Here is an 18,911-nt window from a genome sequence, read left to right as displayed (position 1 = left end):
ACAAGATCTAGCTTGCTGATGGGTGTGAATCTGCCCCTAATTAACACCACTGGGCTTCTTGAGCGATGAGTCCTGCTTTTCAGTGAGACTTGAGGCCTCTTGAGAATACAGCGTCCCCACAGTCCTCCCCTGGTGGCAAGAGACAGGCACCGTGGTGGTGTGAGATCACTCGCTGAATGGAAGGAACCAGCCTTCCTGGGACTCCACTGATACCTGCTCGTGGCTACGAGGGGGTGGCTCTCATGGGTCTGACCACCACCAGCTGTGTTGGCCTGGTGCTGTTGGGTCCAGGATCCGGGGCTAGACTCACCCTCTGTCTTGATTGCGAGGAAGTGCCAGGTGGCACAAGGGTCCCCATCATCAGTGGGGCTGAGGTTTAGACGTGGGCCAGAGAGGTGGGTTGGGCAGGGACATCCCGTGCGGTGGGGTGTCCATCTGGAAAGGCTTCCTGGAGGACACAGATCCTTCCAGGAAGTCTTTTTTTTTGGTGGGGGTGGGGGTGGGGTGCTGTACCGCATAGCCTGTGGGCTGTTAGTTTCCAAGCAGGGATTGAACCTGGGCCTTTGGCAGTGGACACATGGAATCCTACCCACTGTAGGAAGGTTTGAAAGGGACGAGTGGGTAGAGTTTATATCCCGAAGGAGAGGGAGGGCCTTTGGAGGGAAGTGATGGGTAGGGCAGCTGGGTGGTGAAGGAGTCTTGGCCCGTGAGCCTCGGTTTCCCCTTCTGTTGAGTGGGGTTATAAACAGCCTCTGTCCAAGGATCATCTTGGGGAGATAGCCAACAGCCTGAGCCTGTTTCCTGTTCCTGGGAGTATGGTAGGTGCTGCTGCTGTTGGGGCTTGAGGTGGGGGTCAGATATTTGCCGAATCAGGTGGGTGTGGATACCTAAATGCAGGAATCTGGGTGATGGAAGGGAAGGGGTGCAAGGGTCTGTTGGGTCCCCGAGTGGTTGGGGGGAGTGGTGGTGAGTGAGGCTGTATACCATGGTCAGCACAGAAGATTCAGAGCAGATACTTGTGTTACTGGCCAGCCCAGGAGCCATTGCCCGGGCCTGGGAGGTGTCACGCTGTCTCACAGGCAGAACTTAGAGACTCGGGTCAGGTGGGCTGCCTGCAGGGTTCCTTCACTGGGGATGTCATCCCAGTCTCCCCTCACCCCGGAGCATCCCAGATGGGTGGACTATGGGCCCACCCTGCAGATGACGACACAGGCGTATGCTGTATGACCTGGCTTTGAAGACAGTGGGGTCGGGCTGCTTGCCCATGCCTCTGCTGGCTGCCAGCCTTCCTGAAAGAGAGTCGGAACTGGCAGCTGGTGTCAGGGATAGGGGTTGCTGACCGCAACATCCTCCTTGACCAGCGGCCCTATGCTACTCCTGATTGTGTTGCAAATCTGGAACTTGGCGCATCGTCCCTTCTGGGGCCAGTGTGGAGAAGCCGGGGCTTGGAGGCCAGAGCTGGGTGCCTCGAGCTCACCCCCAGGGGCTGGTTAGCCCTGCACCCTTGTGCCAATGTGGGAAGCAGATGGGCATGGGCTGGGGCCTCCGAGTCTGGAGAAAGGAACCCCCTGGAGCTCAAGCCCCCAGGCTCAGTGGCAGCCATGGACATCCCTGGGCCCGAAACACGGTGGGTGGACACACAGTGGGCGTACTTGCTCAGGCCATGTTTGCGAGCAGACTGTCCAGCCGGTGGAAGCAGGTGGCCTTGCGGCCTGTTCATGACGTGACGTTGCCAAGGGCAGATGGCACACTCACCCTGCAAGGCTGGAGACTTCTCAGCCTGGTGACCGTGGCCTTGGCGCGGCCTTGGCAGGCCCCTAAGGGAGTGCCTGGTGCTCCCTCATCCTGGTGCTGGCTGAGCAGAATGGGGCCTCACCTTCTTTTTCTCCTTGAATGTCCGGCAGTCAGGGTAATGTCACGTTCAGAGATGGAGCCCCCTGCCACGGTTCAGTTCAGGCATCACCATTATCCTCCCCCCGCCACCGCCTGTTTACCAGCTGAATGCCCCTCACTCATTGTGCTGGGGGTGGGCTGGCTGCTAATAGAAGGCTCCTTGGGGTACAGACAGGACCACAGGCCAACACCAAGGACCTGAGGGCCAGGCTCAAGGGATCCGTGGTGGCCCCCAAACCCAGGAGTCCCACCTTCCTGCCAGGCCAGACCAAGTGCTTCTGATGGGCTTGGAGTCCCCAAGGGCAGGTAGCAGCGGGTCATGGTGTAGACCTTCAAAGGTCTGGTGGTGTGTTTAGAATGGTGGGCTAGGGTAGAGGGTACGCGGTGCTGGGCAAGCTAGGGGGCTCTCAGGAGAGATTTATCAGAAGTCAAGACCCTCCGGAGGATGTCATTTCCTGGGTTCATCCCAGAAACCCAGCCGGGAAGCAAGTTCCTTTGCTTTCTCTTGGCGGCACCACCGAGGAAACGTGGTCAAACAGCAGCTGTCTTTCCAACCTCCTCTTGGTTTTTCCCAAATTTGGAGGCTGAGTTGCTTATGAGATGAAACGGGCTGGAAGTCTGTGGAACGCGGTCCCAGAAGACTGAGGATTTGTAATTTTTCTGGCCAAACAGACCCAGCGGTTGGCCCCTAGACACCCCCCGGTGCTGGGGGCATTTCTGGGCTCCGGCTGTTTAATTTGGTCTGGACAGAGCCCGGAGGCTCCGTTCAGCCTAGACCAGGAGATGGTCTGGACACTTCAAGTTTGTTGTCAGTTTTTAAAGTGCTGCCAATGCCCTGAAATTTAGGCAGAGGGACAGGGGAATGGCCTCCATGCGATTGGAGAATATACACAGCAAGCACCTCCCCCCCGTAGCACAGAGTGGGGTTGCAGGGGAGGTGAGGAGCCCGGGAATGAGACTCCAACCTGCCTCTTTCTTTTTTAAAAAAGTTATTTTTAATTGGAGGACAATTGCTCTACAGTGTTGTCTTGGCTTCTGCCATACATCAGCGTGAATCAGCCACAGGCAGGCGCATGTCCCCTCCCTCTTGAACCTCCCCTCCGCCTCCCAGCCCATCCCACGCCTCAAGGTTGTCACAGCACCAGGTTGAGCTCCCTGTGTTGTACAGCAAGTTCCCATTAGCTACCCGTGGTAATGTACATGTTTCAATGCTATTCTCTCAATCCGTCCCACCCTCTCCTTCCCTCTCTATGGCCACAAGTCTGCTCTCTCTGTTTGCATCTCTATTATTGCCATACTAATAGGCTCATCAGTACTATTTTTCTAGATCCCATCATCTTTGTGTAATAGACAATGTTTGTTTTTCTCTTCCTGACTTATTTCACTCTGTGTAACAGGCTCTAGTTTCATCTACCTCACTAGAACTGACTCAAATTCATCCCTTTTATGGCTGTGTAATATTCCACGGTATATCTCAAACATACAGACAACTTCTTTATCCATTCACCTGTCTATCAACATCTAGGTTGCTTCTGGGTCCTGGCTGTGTAAACAGTGCTACAGTGAACATTGGGATACATGTGTCTTTTTGTGTTGTGGTTTTCTAAGGGTATATGCCCAGTAGTGGGATTGCAGGGTCAAACGGTAGTTCATTCGAAAAGACCCTGATACTGGGAAGGATTGGGGGCATGAGGAGAGGGGGACGTCAGAGGATGAGATGGCTGGATGGCGTCACTGACTCGTTGGACATGGGTTTGGGTGGACTCCGGGAGTTGGTGATGGACAGGGAGGCCTGGCGTGCTGCGGTTCACGGGGTCGCAGAGAGTCGGACACGACTGAGCAACTGAACTGAATGATGGTAGTTCTAGTCCTGGTTTTTAAAGAAACCTCTTTACTATTTTCCATAGTGGCCGTATCAATTTACATTCCCATCTATAGTGCAACAGGGTTCCCTTTTCTCCACATCCTCTCCAGTATTTATCGTTTGTAGGTTTTTTTGTTGTTGTTGATAATGTCCATTCTGACTAGTATAAGGTGATACTTCATTGTGTTAATAATTTTGATGTGCATTTCTCTAACAGTAATGACATTGAGCATTTTTTCACATGTTTATTAGACATCTGTATGTCTTCTTTGGAGAAATGTCTGTTCAGATCTTCTGCCCATTTTATTGATTGGGTTGTTTATTTTTCTGATATTGAGCTGCTGAGTTGCTTTGGAAATTAATCCTTTGTCAGTTGTTTCATTTGCAGTTATTTCTCCCATTCTGGGCAACCTGCCTCTTTATTTTTTGTGTCGTGTGGTTTTTCTCGGTTGACCCTCTCTCTCAGATTTCTGAGTCTGACAGTCCCTCCTGGAATGCTGAGCCCCACAGTCTCCAGCCTTTTCTGCTCCCAGTCTCCGGGCCATCTGGGGAACCCATCTCTATCCCGAGATGCAAAATTAAGAAAATTGAGGGACCTGGCCTTGAACACATTAGTGTGCCCTCCCCATGCATGGCTTAGAGCTTGCCGTGTCTCTGTCCCCAAGACCGGGAGCCCTGCCTTCAAACACCTCCAGGGGGGGTCCAGGTGGGATGGGGGAGGGGAGGCAGAAGAGGTGACCAGCTCCTTACCCCCAGCCCCCCACATGTCCGCTGGTTACTGCAGCCTCTGAGGGACTATCTGGCTAGGGGTTTGATGGAGGTCCCTCTGGGTACAAATAGGGGGAGCAGGGGCACCCCCTCGGGGGGGCCTTACGTGGCTCTTTCTGGGGATGGGGCAGGGATAGGGAGTTGAGTTTGTCTTGCCGCCTGGGTCTTAGCAAGTCTGAGCTGGGAGTTCCTGGGTCTGGTTTTTCCCTCACTTGTACAAGGAGGGGTTGGAACTGTGAGCTCTTTGCAGCCGGTGTCTGGTCTTTTATGACCAGTCACAGGCACTTCCTCTGAGTTTCTAGTACAGCTTTCTAGTTGTCAAACTCACAGCCCTCCCCTGCCTTTTGAGGAGTGCAGGCTGATGGCTCCTCTGGCCGTGGGCTTTGACTGTCCCCTGGGGCAGGGCCTGGGGGTCTCAGGCACCTCCATGTGGGAGGCTGTGGCTGAGGATCCCGTGGGAATGGGAAGGGAGACACTGGAACACCGACCACCCTCTCTCTGCCTGCGGGAAGTTCACCTATGGAATGGTCTCTCTTTTTTTTTTATTTTGGTGGGAAGAAGGAGTGGTGTCCCAGGCAGAGTGGCCCAGATTCCGGCCACCTCACCTTCTCCCCTCCCCCGTCTTCGGTGAGATGGAGAAGTTTCTGGTTCTGACCGTCGGTGGCCAGCAGCCTGCCGGTTCTCCAGACTCTCCTAGGCAGGACCTCAGCCTGGAGCCCAGTCGGCCCCTCCCTGGGTGCAGAAAGCCAGCCCCCAGCAGGGCTCTCGGGCCCTCCTTTCCACGTGGGTGGGCAGTTTCCCTCTGAGGGGCAGGCCAGGCCCCTGCCCTGAGTCCCTGGAGACCGATATCATCTACAGTAAAAGCATACAAGTTTTCCTGGCTCCATCCCAGGCCCGGAGGGGCGGCCTTTTCCGCTGTCCCCTGCCTCCTGTCCCCCATCACAAGTCAGGGGAGGAGTGCTCTGTAAGAAAACTGTGTTTGGGGTTTTTTTTCTTTTTTTTTTAGCCTTCAGTTCAAAAATGAAGTAAGTGCTAGAATCTTTCTGTGTCTGGTGGGCTGGGAGGAGGATGGCCGGGGTGGGAGAGGCAGCCAGCTCATTCGTTTGTTTACTCAGCAGTAAACTGTGGGCGCCAGCTGAGGACTAGTTCTGTTCTCCATTCTGGGCTCCAGGCATGAGCCCAGGAGAGGGGTAGGTTCAGGAAGGCTTCCTGGAGGAAGGGGCACCAAGCAGAGTCCTGGGTAGGAGTTTACCAGGCAGGGTCTCCAGACAGATGGTGCTGGCTGCCTCCTGTTGCGATTTCTGCCTGCGTGTAGTTGGTTTGGAAGACCGTGTTATGCCCACATCTGGCACAGGTACCCTTGGCATTCAGGCGGAGGGTATGGGAGGGGGCTGTTCCTGCAGACATAGGTCGGGGTGTGGAGGAGCTCCAGGCTCCAGCTTTCCTCCTGGTCAGATTGCGGGGAAAGACTTGGGTGGTGCATGTAGTCCATGTGGAAGAGGGGCACGTGATGTGTTTCTGTGGTGAGGGTAGTGGGTCTGGAGTGGTGAGCTTTTCCCTCCGGGATTCCATCAGAAAGACCTCTGGAGGGGCTGCTCTACTTTCCTGCTAAACTACAAAAGAAGCAATGAGGAGGAGGAGAGATGGGGAAGGCACTCATTCATTCACGCCTTTCCAGGCCCTGTGCAGAGGAGAGGGGGCAGATGGGGCTGTGTCCCCTCCCTCCTGGTGGCTGTCCACACCCCAGCTCCTGCCCAGGTAGAGAAGTTTGGGGGCAGCTGGGGGAGGGGTGGGGACACTGGTGAGGGGGGAAACCTTGCCCCTGCCCTGGCTGCAGCCTCCCTGTGAAGCTGGGCTGGAAGGGGTGCTCAGGTATTTGCATCTCTCCTAATATTTACGTGATGGAGCCGGGCTCCTGCAAGCAGCTGCCCCGGAGCCAGCTGTTGGACTCCGGCCTCCCTCCCGAATTTTTTGTTCTCTGATCCAAGTCCCGGCTCTTCCAACTGTTCCCCTTTCACTCACAGGCACTTCCTCTGATGGCGCTGGTTCTTGTTCTTCGTAACCGTCTCTGTCTTGAGCACCTTCGACATGCCAGGCCCCAGGCTGGGCACTCTGTATTCAAGGGCTCTTGGTCCTCCTGGAACCCAGCAAGGTGGGCAAGTCTTGAAGGTCACAGGTAGCCTGAGGCCACACTGGAAGGGAGACCCTGGTGCTCTACAACCCGGTCCTCGCCTGGGCCGCCTCCCCGGGCTGACCCTGCCGGGCCGGAATGGAAATCGCAGTCTACCTAGCAGTGGGGGGGCCAGAGCTTGGGGTCTGGCAGAGGCTGCCTGTGTTCATATCCTGGCCTCATCTCTTTCCAGCTTGGTGACCACGTTAGTGACGCTGGAATCACAGGGTTTGTCCTGCAGGTGTGTCTGAGGCTTAGCACAAGACAGGTGCCATGCTGGTGTGGCGTGTAGCGGGTGCTGTACTGTTACTGAGAGTCTGGCTTTTAGGGGGCGGGGTGGGCTGTGGAGGTAGCGTGGTGTGATGGTTTAGCATGCTGGCTCAGTCTCACTTCACTTCACGTGTGCTGGGATGTTGGGCTGGTTGTTCGCCTCTCTGTGCCTCGGTTTCCCATCTGTAAAATGGGGACGAGAGGGAAATAGCTCATCTGAAGGTCTTGGGAGGTGAATGAGCCCTTAGGGTTGTGCCTGGTGTGTGGTGAGCACCGGTAAACGATGAGTTAAAGATTTAAGGCAACAAGCATTTCCTAGAGGCTCGTAAGTCACACGAGGCTTGTTCCCAGGCCCTCGTCTTAGTAACAAAAAGACCACAGACTGGGGGGCTTGCATAGCATACATTTACTTCTCTCAGTTCTGGAGGCTGGACATCCAAGGTCAAGACTCCGGCAGATTCATTATCTGGCGGTGGCTTCCTGGTTCACAGACAGCGTGTCCTCACCGTGCTGATACAGGGCAAAAGGGGAGAGCGCTCTCTGGGGTCTCTTTTAGAAGGGTGCTAATCCCATCACGAGGGCTCCACCCTCAAGACCTCATCACCCCCAAAGGCTCTACCTCTAAGGCCCCATCACCTTGAGGGATAGCATTCAACCTGTGAACTAAGGGAACACACTCTGCAGCAGGGCCCAATGTGGACGGATGAGCTTGGCTCCTGCCTGCAGGATGGTGATGGTCTTTTGGGAGGAACATGATGGCTGTTCTGGGAGTCGAGGGGAAGGGAGGCTGGCTGGGACCCTGGACGCCAGCACTGGGCCTCTCTCTGCCTGGTTCCTGGAGCAGATGAGTTAGTATGGAGGTCCTGGGCGGCTTCGACCTTCTCTCTTTGTTTTTTTTTGATCTGGATCATTTTTAAAGTCTTTATTGAGTTTGTTACAGTATTGCTTCTGTTTTATGGTTTTATTTTTTGGCCAGGAGGTATGTGGGATCTTAGCCCCCTGACCAGGGATTGAACTTGCACCTCCTGTATTGGAAGGCAAAGTCTTAACCACTGGACCGCCAGGGAGGTCCCTCTCAATCTTCTCTAAGGGGATACTGCTAGGGGCCCTGGGCAGATCTGGGGGCCTTGACTGACACGCTCCCTCATCCCATGCGGCTCTGCCTTAGCAGTGCCCAAGTGTTTCCTTTGGTTTGTGACGGGCTTAGGGGCTGAGTGGTGGCTACCGAAGCTGGACAGAGATCTTGGGTGCCTTCGGGGGACAGTGGGGCGGGCGGAGCCGCGGGCTGGGGCTGCCTCTGGAAGGGTTGGATGCCAAGATGTCATTCTTGTAGGATTCCCAGGAGGGGGATGGAGAGGAGGCTTGTGAGTCCACCGGAGGGCAGAGGTCCTTGCTCACTTTCTCCCCAGACAGTCTCGGGGTGCCAGGCCCACCCAGCCCTCCTGACAGGAGCTCTAGGAAGCGAGGACCAGTAATCTGTCTACTAAGAAGCTCTGGAAATGATTCTGATTGTCAGCTAGAGCTGAGAGTGATCTGGAACCAGAACTTTAGAACCAGAAAGGAATTTGGAGAACGAATGCAAGAATATATGGCGATGCAGGCTACCTGATGCTGCAGGAGAAAGACCCAAGGCTGTGTCTCTCCGTGAGCCTGCTTTACAAATATGCGTGTAGTGAAAAGATTGGAAGGATGTTTGCCATCCTTGATAAGCACTATCCATTGATAGTGCTTATGTTTTGCAGATTTTCTGCATTGCACATACACTTTCTGTATTGCTTTTAGAGTAAGGAAAAGAGCAATAGATATTATTTTTTAAGGTTCATTGTCAAAAAGAAAACTCACCCAATGCAACTTCCCACCCCAGTTTGAGAGACTCAAAGTGCCCTTTCCTTTGGCTGATGGTGGCCGAGCCAGGACCTCTGGGTCCCGCTGATTCTTTCCGGCTGTAGGTTGGAGTGCTGAGTGGAGTGAAGCCCAAACACGCAGGCTATGGGGCCAGTTCTGCAGACAGCACTGGCAGCTGCATGTTCGGCTGCAGAGGACTGTGGCCGGAGCCTCAGTCCTCGACCTCAGACTAGGAGGGGAGGTGGCCTCTCCCGGCCTCTCCAGCTCTGCTAGGTGTTTGGAATCACTGAGCCTGTGGTTGCAGGAGTGATGAGAGAAACTTGGAGCTGGTGGCAGCCCCCGAGGTCGCCCTTATGGGGTCATTGGGTGTCCCAGCTGGAAGAGACCAGTGTGCTGAGGCTAGAGGGGTCAGCTGCCTAGCTCAGGTGGTGTGTAGAGGTGACTCGTGACAACTCCATGCATCGTCCGGCAGCCCCCAGCTCTGGGTCATCTGCACAGACCCCCCTGCCCTCCCAGACTCTCCTACACCCAGCAGTTCTGCTGAGACAACTTGGCTGAAATTCTCCATTTTTAGTTAAGAAAGGAATTACTCCTGCCTGCAGCTCTGAAAGTTTCCTGGAGGCGCTTTCTCTCTGCTGCTCCGGACCTCCCCCAACTGAGGGGCTTTCAGGCTGGGTAGGTTGTGTCTCTGGTGATGTAGGGGAACTGGGAAGTTTCTTGGTGTGTGTATAAGAGGGCCCTCTCCCTCTCCTTGCCGCCTGGTCCTCGCTGCTGGTGGCTGGAAGGGCCTGGCTTTCTGGGGGCTTCCTAGGGTGGGAATCAGGGAGGTACTGATTGGTAGCCTGGACCCCGCATGGCCGGCAGGCAGGTCAGAGGTTATCAGGCTGAGCTGGTGGAGCTGGTGGTGCTGGGTGGTGGGGGCGGGGGTAGGTCTCCCGGAGCGGTCTCTGGCACGGAGGGTTTGGAGTTCACTGTACAGCTCTCATTTTTTCCCTCTCCCGCAGGCCAGAAGCAGACTTGAGAAGTTGTCTATTTTGAGGGTGCGGCTTTGTGAAGGGTTGGGGGTACTTTATCTGTCCACCTGCAACCGTGGCTGAAGGCTTCCACACTGGCTCTTTTGAGAAGAAAGTGCAGGGGACAGGAGGATGCCTTAGGGGTCACATTTAAGGCTGGTCACCTCCAAGGATGCCCAGGGTACAGTGCCCACCCTGCTCAGAAGACAGGTCCGTTCGGTCCTTAGGGAGGTTTTCCCTAAGCGTGTATCAGCCAGAAAACACTCAGAGGCTCAAAGAACAAATGTAAAGAGAAAAGAATAAGCAGGTGCTTGCCTGATAACCTGGGCTGGGCCGCCCCTGGACGGAGCCACAGAAGAACAGGACAGCTGCATGGTCAGCTCAGGGAGGCGGGGTGCAAAGACCAGGAAGAGTCAGAGGGAGCGTGTAGGTGCCCCGTGGCCACAGTAGAGACCACAGGCTGGGGCTCAACACAGGGCTCTGAGCCCAGAAAGTCCAAATTCATGGTGTGGGCAGGGCTGGTTCCTTCTGCTCAGCCTTTCCTCCAGATTCTGTGGGGTCCCGCCGACCTTGGTGCCCTGGCCGGTGGAAGCATCCGTCCAGTCTGCTCCCTGTCTCTCTGTCTTTGCTCTTAGGCGGGACCCTCACTCAGATTTTGCACACTCAATCATATCCAACTCTTGGAGACCTTATGGACTGTAGCCTGCCAGGCTCCTCTATCCATGGGATTCTCCGGGCAAGGATACTGGAGTGGGTTGCCATTTCCTCTTCCAGGGGATCTTTCTGATCCACAGCTCGAACCCACATCTCTTGCGTCTCCTGCATTGGCAGGCATATTCCTCCCTAAATCCAGGGCGATCTCATCTCGAGGCTCTTATATATGTGTGTATGTATATATATTTAATATTTATTTATTTAGTTGCAGCTCATAGGATATTTAGCTGTGGCATGTGGGATCTAGTTCCCTGACAGGGATTGAATCTGGGCCCCTTGGCATTGGGACCATGGAGTCTTAGCCACTGGGCCACCAGGGAAGTCCCTCTCGAGGCTCTTAATTACATCTTCAAAGACCCTCTTTCCAAACAAGGGCGCGTGCACAGCTTCTGGGAGTTAGAACACCCACCGATCTTGCCCCACGCAGTGGCCGACCTTAGGGGCAGCAGAGTGTCTGGGTGTGGATCTAGAGACCGGGCTTAGATGGGCTTAATGGCATGACTTTGAGTGATCGAAGGCCTCCCTGGGTCTCAGACTCCTCATCTGTGTCCCCAGAGGGTGATGGCATCCCGTTCCTGATGCTCTGCCCAACAGTATAGCCCAGCCTGGAGGCTGTGCCCGGCTTGCTTTAGGTCTTCAGTGAAAGTGATAAGTGTTAGTTGCTCAGTCGTGTCTGACTCTTTGCAGCCCCACCAGGCTCCTCTGTCCATGGATTTTTCCAGGCAAGAATACTGGAGTGGGTTGTCATTTCCTCCTCCAGGGGATATTCCCGACTCGGGTCGAATCTGGGCCTCCCACAACTGCACGCAGATTCTTTACCACTGAGCCACAAGGTTCTCTCCAAGTTCCAGATTATTGTGTGGCATTAGCCAGGAGCTTGCTGTCTCTGGTGAGTGCCCAGTAGGGCCTTCAGAGGGGAGTCCTGGAGGCGGCCTCACTCAGCCCCCACCAGGGCTCTTTGGAACAGCTGGGCGGCCCCTGGGAGCCCCTTCCAGAATCTTCTCAGGGTCCAGATGTGGCCTGTCTCTCTCTACAAACCCACTTCCTCCTTCTGGTTTTCCGGACTCCTCCTTCTCTGCCAACCCTCCCCCTGGCCTAAGCTCACCCCGTCCTTGAGTGTAGAGACCAGGTTGCCCTGAACCCGCTAATCAGCCTTGGAGCCTGTAGGGCTTTGCGATCACTGAGACACTTTCCTCTTGCCCAGCCCAGCTCAGCCAGTCTGGGGTCATGTGCTGTGACCCACTCCATTCCTTGGGAGGACTGGGGGAGCAGCTGGACTCCTGGGTGCTGCCCTGACCGGGGCCTGAACTGTGCTCCTCAGGTCACTGTCCCCTGTAATTAGGCCGGAGCTCATATGGGCCTGGGCAGCACCCAGCTGCCGCCCCCAGGCCACAGCCCAGAGACATGCAGAGCTCCATCTGTCCCTCTGGTGTGATTAATGGAGGCTCCACCTGGGCCCAGCAGACCCTGGTATTAGGATTTTTTTGTTGTTGTTGCATTTTTTAAGTGTTTCTACCATTTCCTGCTGTAGTCAGCGGGGTGATTCCTCTGCCCGCTGGTTGGGGAACGACCAACCCCCTCTGGGCTGAGAACAGAGAAGGGAACTTGGAGCTTCGCCAGGAGGAGCCATCACAGCGACCACCGCCTTGACAGCCCGGTGCCATGGAGCTGAGACTGACCAGGGGTCTCCGGGCCCTGCTCTGCCCCCCGCCCAGTCGCGGGGAAGAATTGGCGCGGTCACAGACGGCTGTGAGCAAGCCAGCTTGTCTGCAGGCTCTTTGTGGACGGGGTGATTCTTGCTCCATGGTCAGGGGTGGGTCTGGGGGAGCACCCAGGGAACAGCCCTGCATGGGACCCTCTGGTGGGCGGAGGGGCGGTGCTCCAACCTGGAAGCAGCTCCTCAGTCCTCTGTGCAGGACAGGACCCCCTTGGGGCATCTGGGGCAGCGGGGGAGGGATGTGTGCATTAAAGGGCCCTCGGAGCCGCAGCCTGGGGATTCAGGTTTTGAACTCAGTTTCCTCTCAGGGGCTGCCTCCTGCCCTCCTCGGCTGCCATTCATCAGGGAACCTTTGACCCACGGAGGCCAGAAAGGTCCTCTGTCCCCTCTGGTCCCCTGCAGGCAGGGCTGCACCTTGGCCCTCTTCGGCCTTTCAGGAAGCCTGGGTTCACCGCCCCCCTCCCAAGTTGCCACCCCGGTCAGGCTATTCTTCGCCTGTCTGCCCGCATCTCCGTGCGTGTAGCTTCGGCTGCGTTCTGTCTCTCCTCTTTCTGCAGAGTAGAGCTCACAGTTGGTCTCAGAGGGGGAGGACAGATGGGTCTGAATGCACTCACGTTCCTGTAACTTTTAATTTTACTATGGAAAGAAGGAAGTGCAGTGTCTTAGGGTGATTGTTAGAGTTGGCCTGGAATGACCCCAGTGTCACCAGAGCCGGGGGAATCAACTGGGAGATGGCCGGAGCGGGAAGAGGCCCCAAGTTAAGAAGTGGCTCCTTGTAACATTTGCTGTGGTTTTGCTCTGTAGAGAGGAGTTTCTTGAAGCAGAAGTTGCTACGTGGCTGTCCCACGATGCCTACCAGGGTCTCTTCTCTCAGGCAGCTCCTTGACCCTGAGAGCCGTCACCCAGGACCCTTCTCTGTTGGCAGGGGGGTGGTGGGGGAACACGGGTAATGAACCCACCTTAGCCGATTGAACTCGTTGGCTTGATGGGAACTCTGTTGGGAGTGAACAGGGTGCCCTGACGGAGGACAGTGAAGCAACAGGTGCGAGTGGGGATGTCCCGGGATGCTGGACGTCCCAGGTGGCCCTGCCCCAGGAAGATGGGGTGGGGAGGCTCAGCGGCTGGGTGGGAGTGGCAGCCAGCAGCAGGAACCAGTCACTGGGCCAAGGCATTGGTAGCTGTGAAGGGCCGGAGTTGAGCTGGCGGCTGGCGCAGGCCGAGAGGGCAAAGGGCCTTCCCGCCAGCCTGTCCGATTCCAGGGCGCCCGTGTGCCCCGCCAGAGCTGGTGAGGCCCTGCAGGACGTGGCTTCCGCATCAACAGAGGCTGAGGAGGCTGAATGGAGAGGCCGTGGCAGCTGAAAGACCTGTTCTGGGTCCTCCTTCTGCAGCTGCCAAGTGCCCCGGACCAGGGGGCGCTTCAGGCGATAGAAATGTGCTCTCTTCCGGGTCTAGAGGCCGGAAGTCAGGTGTGGGCGGCACTGGTTCCTTCTGGAGACTCCGAGGAAAGGTCTCATCCAGGCCCCTCTCCCAGCTCCAGTGACGAGAATCCTCGGCATCCTTGGCTCGTGGGTGCACCCTTCCATCTTCACACGGCTTCTCTGTCATCTCCTTTTTTGTGTCTTATGAGGACACATGTCTGGGTTCAGGGCCCGCCCTCATCGAGGATGGTCTCACCTTGAGAGTCTACCCTGAGTCCATCTGTGTGCTGTGCGTGCATGCTAAGTCACTTCGGTCACGTCCAACCCTTTGCGACCCTGTGGACTGTAGCCCACCAGGCTCCTCTGTCCATGGGATTCTCCAGGCAAGAATACTAGAGTGGGTTGCCATGCCCTCCTCCAGGGGATCTTTCCAGGGGTCAAACCCTCGTGTCTTACATCTCCTGCATTGGCAGATGGGTTCTTTACCACTAGTGCCACCTGGGAAGCCTTTTTCCACATTGCTTTCACAGGTACCAGAGTTAAGACTCAGACGTACCATCTTGGGGCCATTGTGGGACCAGTGTCCTCTGTAGACAGCTTTAGATTTGGATGCCCTTGTACAGGCATCAGGCAGGATGCATTCTAGGTGGATTAGACTGTGTAGCTGGGCTGGGGAGGGCAGGTTCTGCCTGTGTCCTCGCTTGCCAGCATGCTGGAGAGAGCTTTTTCCAGGGAGAAATTAATGTGATGAATTGGGGATTAAGAAAGGGTCTGGAATCCGAGGGCTGGCTGTTGACCACAGCTGCCACTGGGCTCCCTGCCCGTCGTGGGTGGGTTCTTGTTCATGTCCTGAGTTGAGGGGCCAGGGTCACCTTTGCACTCTTTTCGGTGCCTGGAGGCATCCTGGGTGGGAAGAGCTTTGTGGAGGGTGTCCCTGTGGTGAGTGGCAGCCTGGCGGGGGAGGAGGAGGGGGCCTGCTGTTTCTCTTGGCCCAACTAGGCAACCCAGCTGGCGGGCACAGCCAACCTCCTTCGCACGTCGCTGTTCCAGGGCAGGCGGTGGGCCAGGCCTCCCCGAGGGGAGACTGTGAGGAGCAAGAACGCACCCCAGAGTGCCCATGTCCTAACAGCAGAAGGAAAAGACAGTCCTCAGATTGTTGGGGGAGGATCTTCCAGGCGGTCCGGTGGTTAAGACTTCGCCTTCCAGTGCAGGGTATGTGGGTTCAGTCTCTGGTTGGGGAGCTAAGACCCCGCATACCTCTAGACCAAATACCAAAATATAAGACAGAAACAATATTGTAACAAATTCAATACAGACTTTAAAAATGGTCCACATTAAAAAAAAAGTCTTAATTGAAAGGAGTGGAGAGGTTGGGGGCTTTCCAGGTGGCCCTAGTGGTAAAAAAAAACAAACCCTCCTGCCGATGCAGGAGACATAGAAGACACAAGTTTGATCCCTGGGTCAGGAAGATCCCCTGGAGGAGGGCATGGCAACCCCCTCCCGTTTTCTTGCCTAGAGAATCCCATGGACAGAGGAGCCTGGTGGGCTACAGTTCATGGGGTCACAAAGAGCTGGACATGACTTAGCACGCACACACTGAGGAGCTGACCTCACACTCTTTTGCCTGGGTTGCTAGAGTGCTTGGTGAACCCACAGTTCTCAGGGGCACTGAACTCGCCCTGCATGGCCCCTCAGGGCTCAGTGGAAGTGGCTCAGCTGGGTCCTCCAGCCCAGAGGGTGCAGGCCACCAGTGTGAAACAGTGCGGGGTGCGGAGGTGCAGGCCCGTGTCTGGTCAGGGCTGGGAGCAGGGGCCGTGTGCTGCCCTCAGCCACGTGTGTGGCTAAGCCCAGGGTGGCCAGCGTCCTCAGCCACCACGCTGGGCCCCCAGGACCCTGAGCCGGAGTGGGAGGCAGGATGGGGCTGGCGCCAGACGAGGTTCTTAGGCCACGTCTGGACCCAAAGCCCAGCCAGGCCTGCTCCGGGAGGGTGGGGGAGAGGCCTCAAAGGAGGATCCAGAGCTGTAGGTGCCAGTGGTGGGCCTCCTCTCTTCCTTTATTTGGACTTTGTCTTTGGCTGGGTCGTTGTTAAACAAACGTGTTTCTCGGTGGGAAACCTAGGGCCACCCGCTGCCATTGCTGTTTACCGATGTCCCTGTCCCGGGCTCTGCGGGGCCACGGTGTCTATTTTAAGCACTTCCTTTTGAACTGTTTCATTTCCAGAGGACACCCCCTCCCACTGAGACTCCACTGGGGGTGCTGGGGGACCCCAGAGTGCTTACCCGTCAGTTACTGCCCTAGGGCTGTTTCCTGGGGAAGGGTGCTAACCCCTTCCTGCTTTCCCTGTGTGGGGCTCAAGGTGGGCACCAGGGGCAGATACTGGCCGTGGGTGTGATGGACTCGGGAAGGAAGGCTCGTGCAGCCTTGTCCACCCCCGAGGTGCACAGACAGATGGTAATTATACCAACAGCTGTGATTGCTGCCCGGGCATCGCCGTGTCCGCCTGCAGCTGACACGGCACATGCAGAAGCGGAGGCTCAGAGGTGACAGTGGTCACGCCACCTTGTTCGAACCTCTGCGTTTATTTGGTCCCGAGGCAGGAGCCCACTGCGTGTCCAGGCTGCAAGGCCCCCACACCCGGCCAGCTCTCAGCTCATCCGAGGCACGCAGGGCCGTTGTCCTGCCCTGTCCTCTGCCTGGAACCGGCCCCGCCCAGCCCCCCTTTCCCCAGTGAATTTGTTCTTTCGCTGATCATATCTTGCTTTTGTGGCCTTGGGTTCCTTTCCTTTGCAGGCGTGTTATTACAGGGACCGGTCCGTTGGCCTGTTGATTCTTCTTCCGTCTTCTCTGCTGCCCTGGAGGGAGCTTGTCCACCCAGCTGCAGCGCCAGCTTCTGGTCCCCATGGGAGACTGGAACCAGAGGAACTGAGTCCACCCCAGGGGTCACACATGCCCCAGACTCATTCTGATGGGTCTTTCTGTGCTCTTTCTCTGCAGCCTCAGGCCAGGGAGCAGGGAGGTGCCCTCCACCTGGCACCCTGGGTTCCCTGGGTGTCTGACCCTGGCTCCCACGTGGCCACTGGACCTCAGGACAGAACTTGCTTTGCTGTCTCCCGGAAGAGACTCACATTGACCAGGGCCGCTGCTTCTGGAGCCTGAGCCTGGGGTCAGAACCTCCCTGAGCTGTGGCAGGGATGCTCCTCCCACGGGAGCTGAACTTGGTTTTGACCTTGTTCTTTGCATGACGTTGGTCCCAGCCTGGAGCAGGGCTGTATGGCTCATCCCACGTCCCCTACCCAGACTGAGGTGTGCTCCAGGAAGTGCTCCGGAGCGAGGAGAGGTTTGCTCACAGCTGCGCCCTCACAATGGCCTCTTGTCTGCGGCGCATTCCTCCTTAAACAGGCCCAGATCCAGGCTGCTCTCGCCCCGACCCCCACGGGCACGATGCCGGGAGGTTTGCATTTGGACAGGCGGCCGGGCCTGTGCGGCAGGCAGCCGAGACTGTAAGTGTTTGATGGACCAGGAGAGGCTGGGCCAGAGGCACGGTGATCCACACCCTCCCCTTCTTCTTAGCAGGGTTTGTTTTTTGAGAGCAGTGTTGATGGTTTTATCCCCTGAAAATATGAAGTGACCTGCGTTAGCGTAGGCACCTTGGGAAAAGGCAGGAAAGTGTAATGAATTAAACAGCCACCTTAATTCCATCCAGAGATGGCTGTTTTCCTCGAGTGTGCGGGCGCATGTGTGTGTGCACGCGTGCGTGCGTGTGTGAGAGATGACGTCAGGCCCGTGCATGCATCTTGGGTTGTTCTGCTATTTTTACTCAGTATGCTCAGCATTTCTCATCTTCAGAACCATGATTTTGATGACTTTGCAGGACTCCGGCACATGGATTCAGAAAATCTCCATAACCTCGAATTGTTTCCAGCGTTTGCTGTTTTAATGCTGATGCAAACGTCTCATACATAAATCTTTCTGCAGATCCGATCATTTCCTGGGGGGTGAATTCCCAGCAGTGGGCCAAAGGTCTTCAGGCTTTTGTGCACATGGGGTGGGCAGGTGGGGGCCAAGGACAGCTTTTGAGAGCAAGGGAGGTTCAAACCTGGTTTTGTGGGCGGGGGTCTTGCATTCACCAGAGGAAGGAAGGGGGCGTACTCACTTGGGAATGGTGTGAGCAGGGATGGGCCCCTGTGCCCTGTGGGCGATGGCAGTCCTTTCCCCTCCTAGTGGCAGTGTGGGGACCCTCCCAGTACAGCCTGGCCCCATATTTGTCAGATGCCCTGCAACGGTGCATTCATCCTGTCCAGCTGGGCACCTCTAGCCTGCCTACTGGGGGCATTAACATCCTGCAGGCAAGAGGAAGCAGCCTCATATCCTTCCCCACTGGCCTGGTCCATTGAAAGGCCACTTTCTGCCCATCAGTCCCTCAGCCAGCCGGTCATCAGATGTGGTCACCTAGGGGCGTCCATTCTGCAAAATGACCAGCTCCTGAACACTCTTGTTGGCTTCCACGGCCACATGTGGACACCCTGGGCTGCCTGCCTCTCTACCGGGAGCAGGGAGAAGAGTAAAGTGAAAAAAATACTCGCTGCCATGGTGAGTTATACCCATTCTCCAAGGAGGAAATGGAGGGTGTTGGCAGGGAGAATTTGACCCTGGGAAGGGAGAGGTGGCTGTGCGTGTGTGGGCAGGACTGGAGCATGTTTCTAGGATGCCCACGGGGGACGGGATACTAGAGGACCCTGTCCTGCCAGCTTCATGACAAGCCACCTCCTAATTTTTCCCAGCTGGGTGCTCATCATGTCACGACATCCTCTGTGTAGAGACAGCTGCTCCCGGGGCGTCCCTTGCAGAGTCTGCCTTAAAAAAAATGATCTTTGGTTACATCACCGAATATTTTGGGGCAAATCTAGAGCGATGTTATTCTGTGATGACTTCTACCGGCTGGGGTTTCGTGTGATTCTGGGAAAGGAAAAAGGAGGCTGCTTTTCCTCTCCTGGGTCCCTGATGTAGCAGTTTTCTGGAGCTCGGCCACGCTTCCATCCTTCTGGCTGTTGGGCGTTTGTTGAGTGTGGTTGGGGCTGGATTGGGGCTGGGTGCAGAGTTGGGTGACAGCACCCGCAGGAAGGGCCCCAGACAACCTTGTAGCCCAGAGGTTTCATCCATCTAATGGTCCCTGTGTTAACTTCCTGTGACTGCTGTAACAGATGACAGCAAACCGCATAGCTTACACAGAAATTGACTA

General features: G+C 56.1%; 1 protein-coding gene across 5 annotated transcripts in view; it reads left to right on the top strand.

The window, feature by feature from the left end:
• SEPT9 (septin 9) overlaps window positions 1-18,911 on the top strand; it is a 179,502-nt gene that overhangs the window by 75,500 nt on the left and 85,091 nt on the right. The gene's annotated exons all lie outside the window — the stretch shown is intronic.

Source organism: Bos indicus x Bos taurus, chromosome 19 (genome assembly GCF_003369695.1).
Source record: "Bos indicus x Bos taurus breed Angus x Brahman F1 hybrid chromosome 19, Bos_hybrid_MaternalHap_v2.0, whole genome shotgun sequence".
NCBI classification, from domain to species: domain Eukaryota; kingdom Metazoa; phylum Chordata; class Mammalia; order Artiodactyla; family Bovidae; genus Bos; species Bos indicus x Bos taurus.
This window is presented reverse-complemented; position numbering and strand designations above follow the sequence as displayed.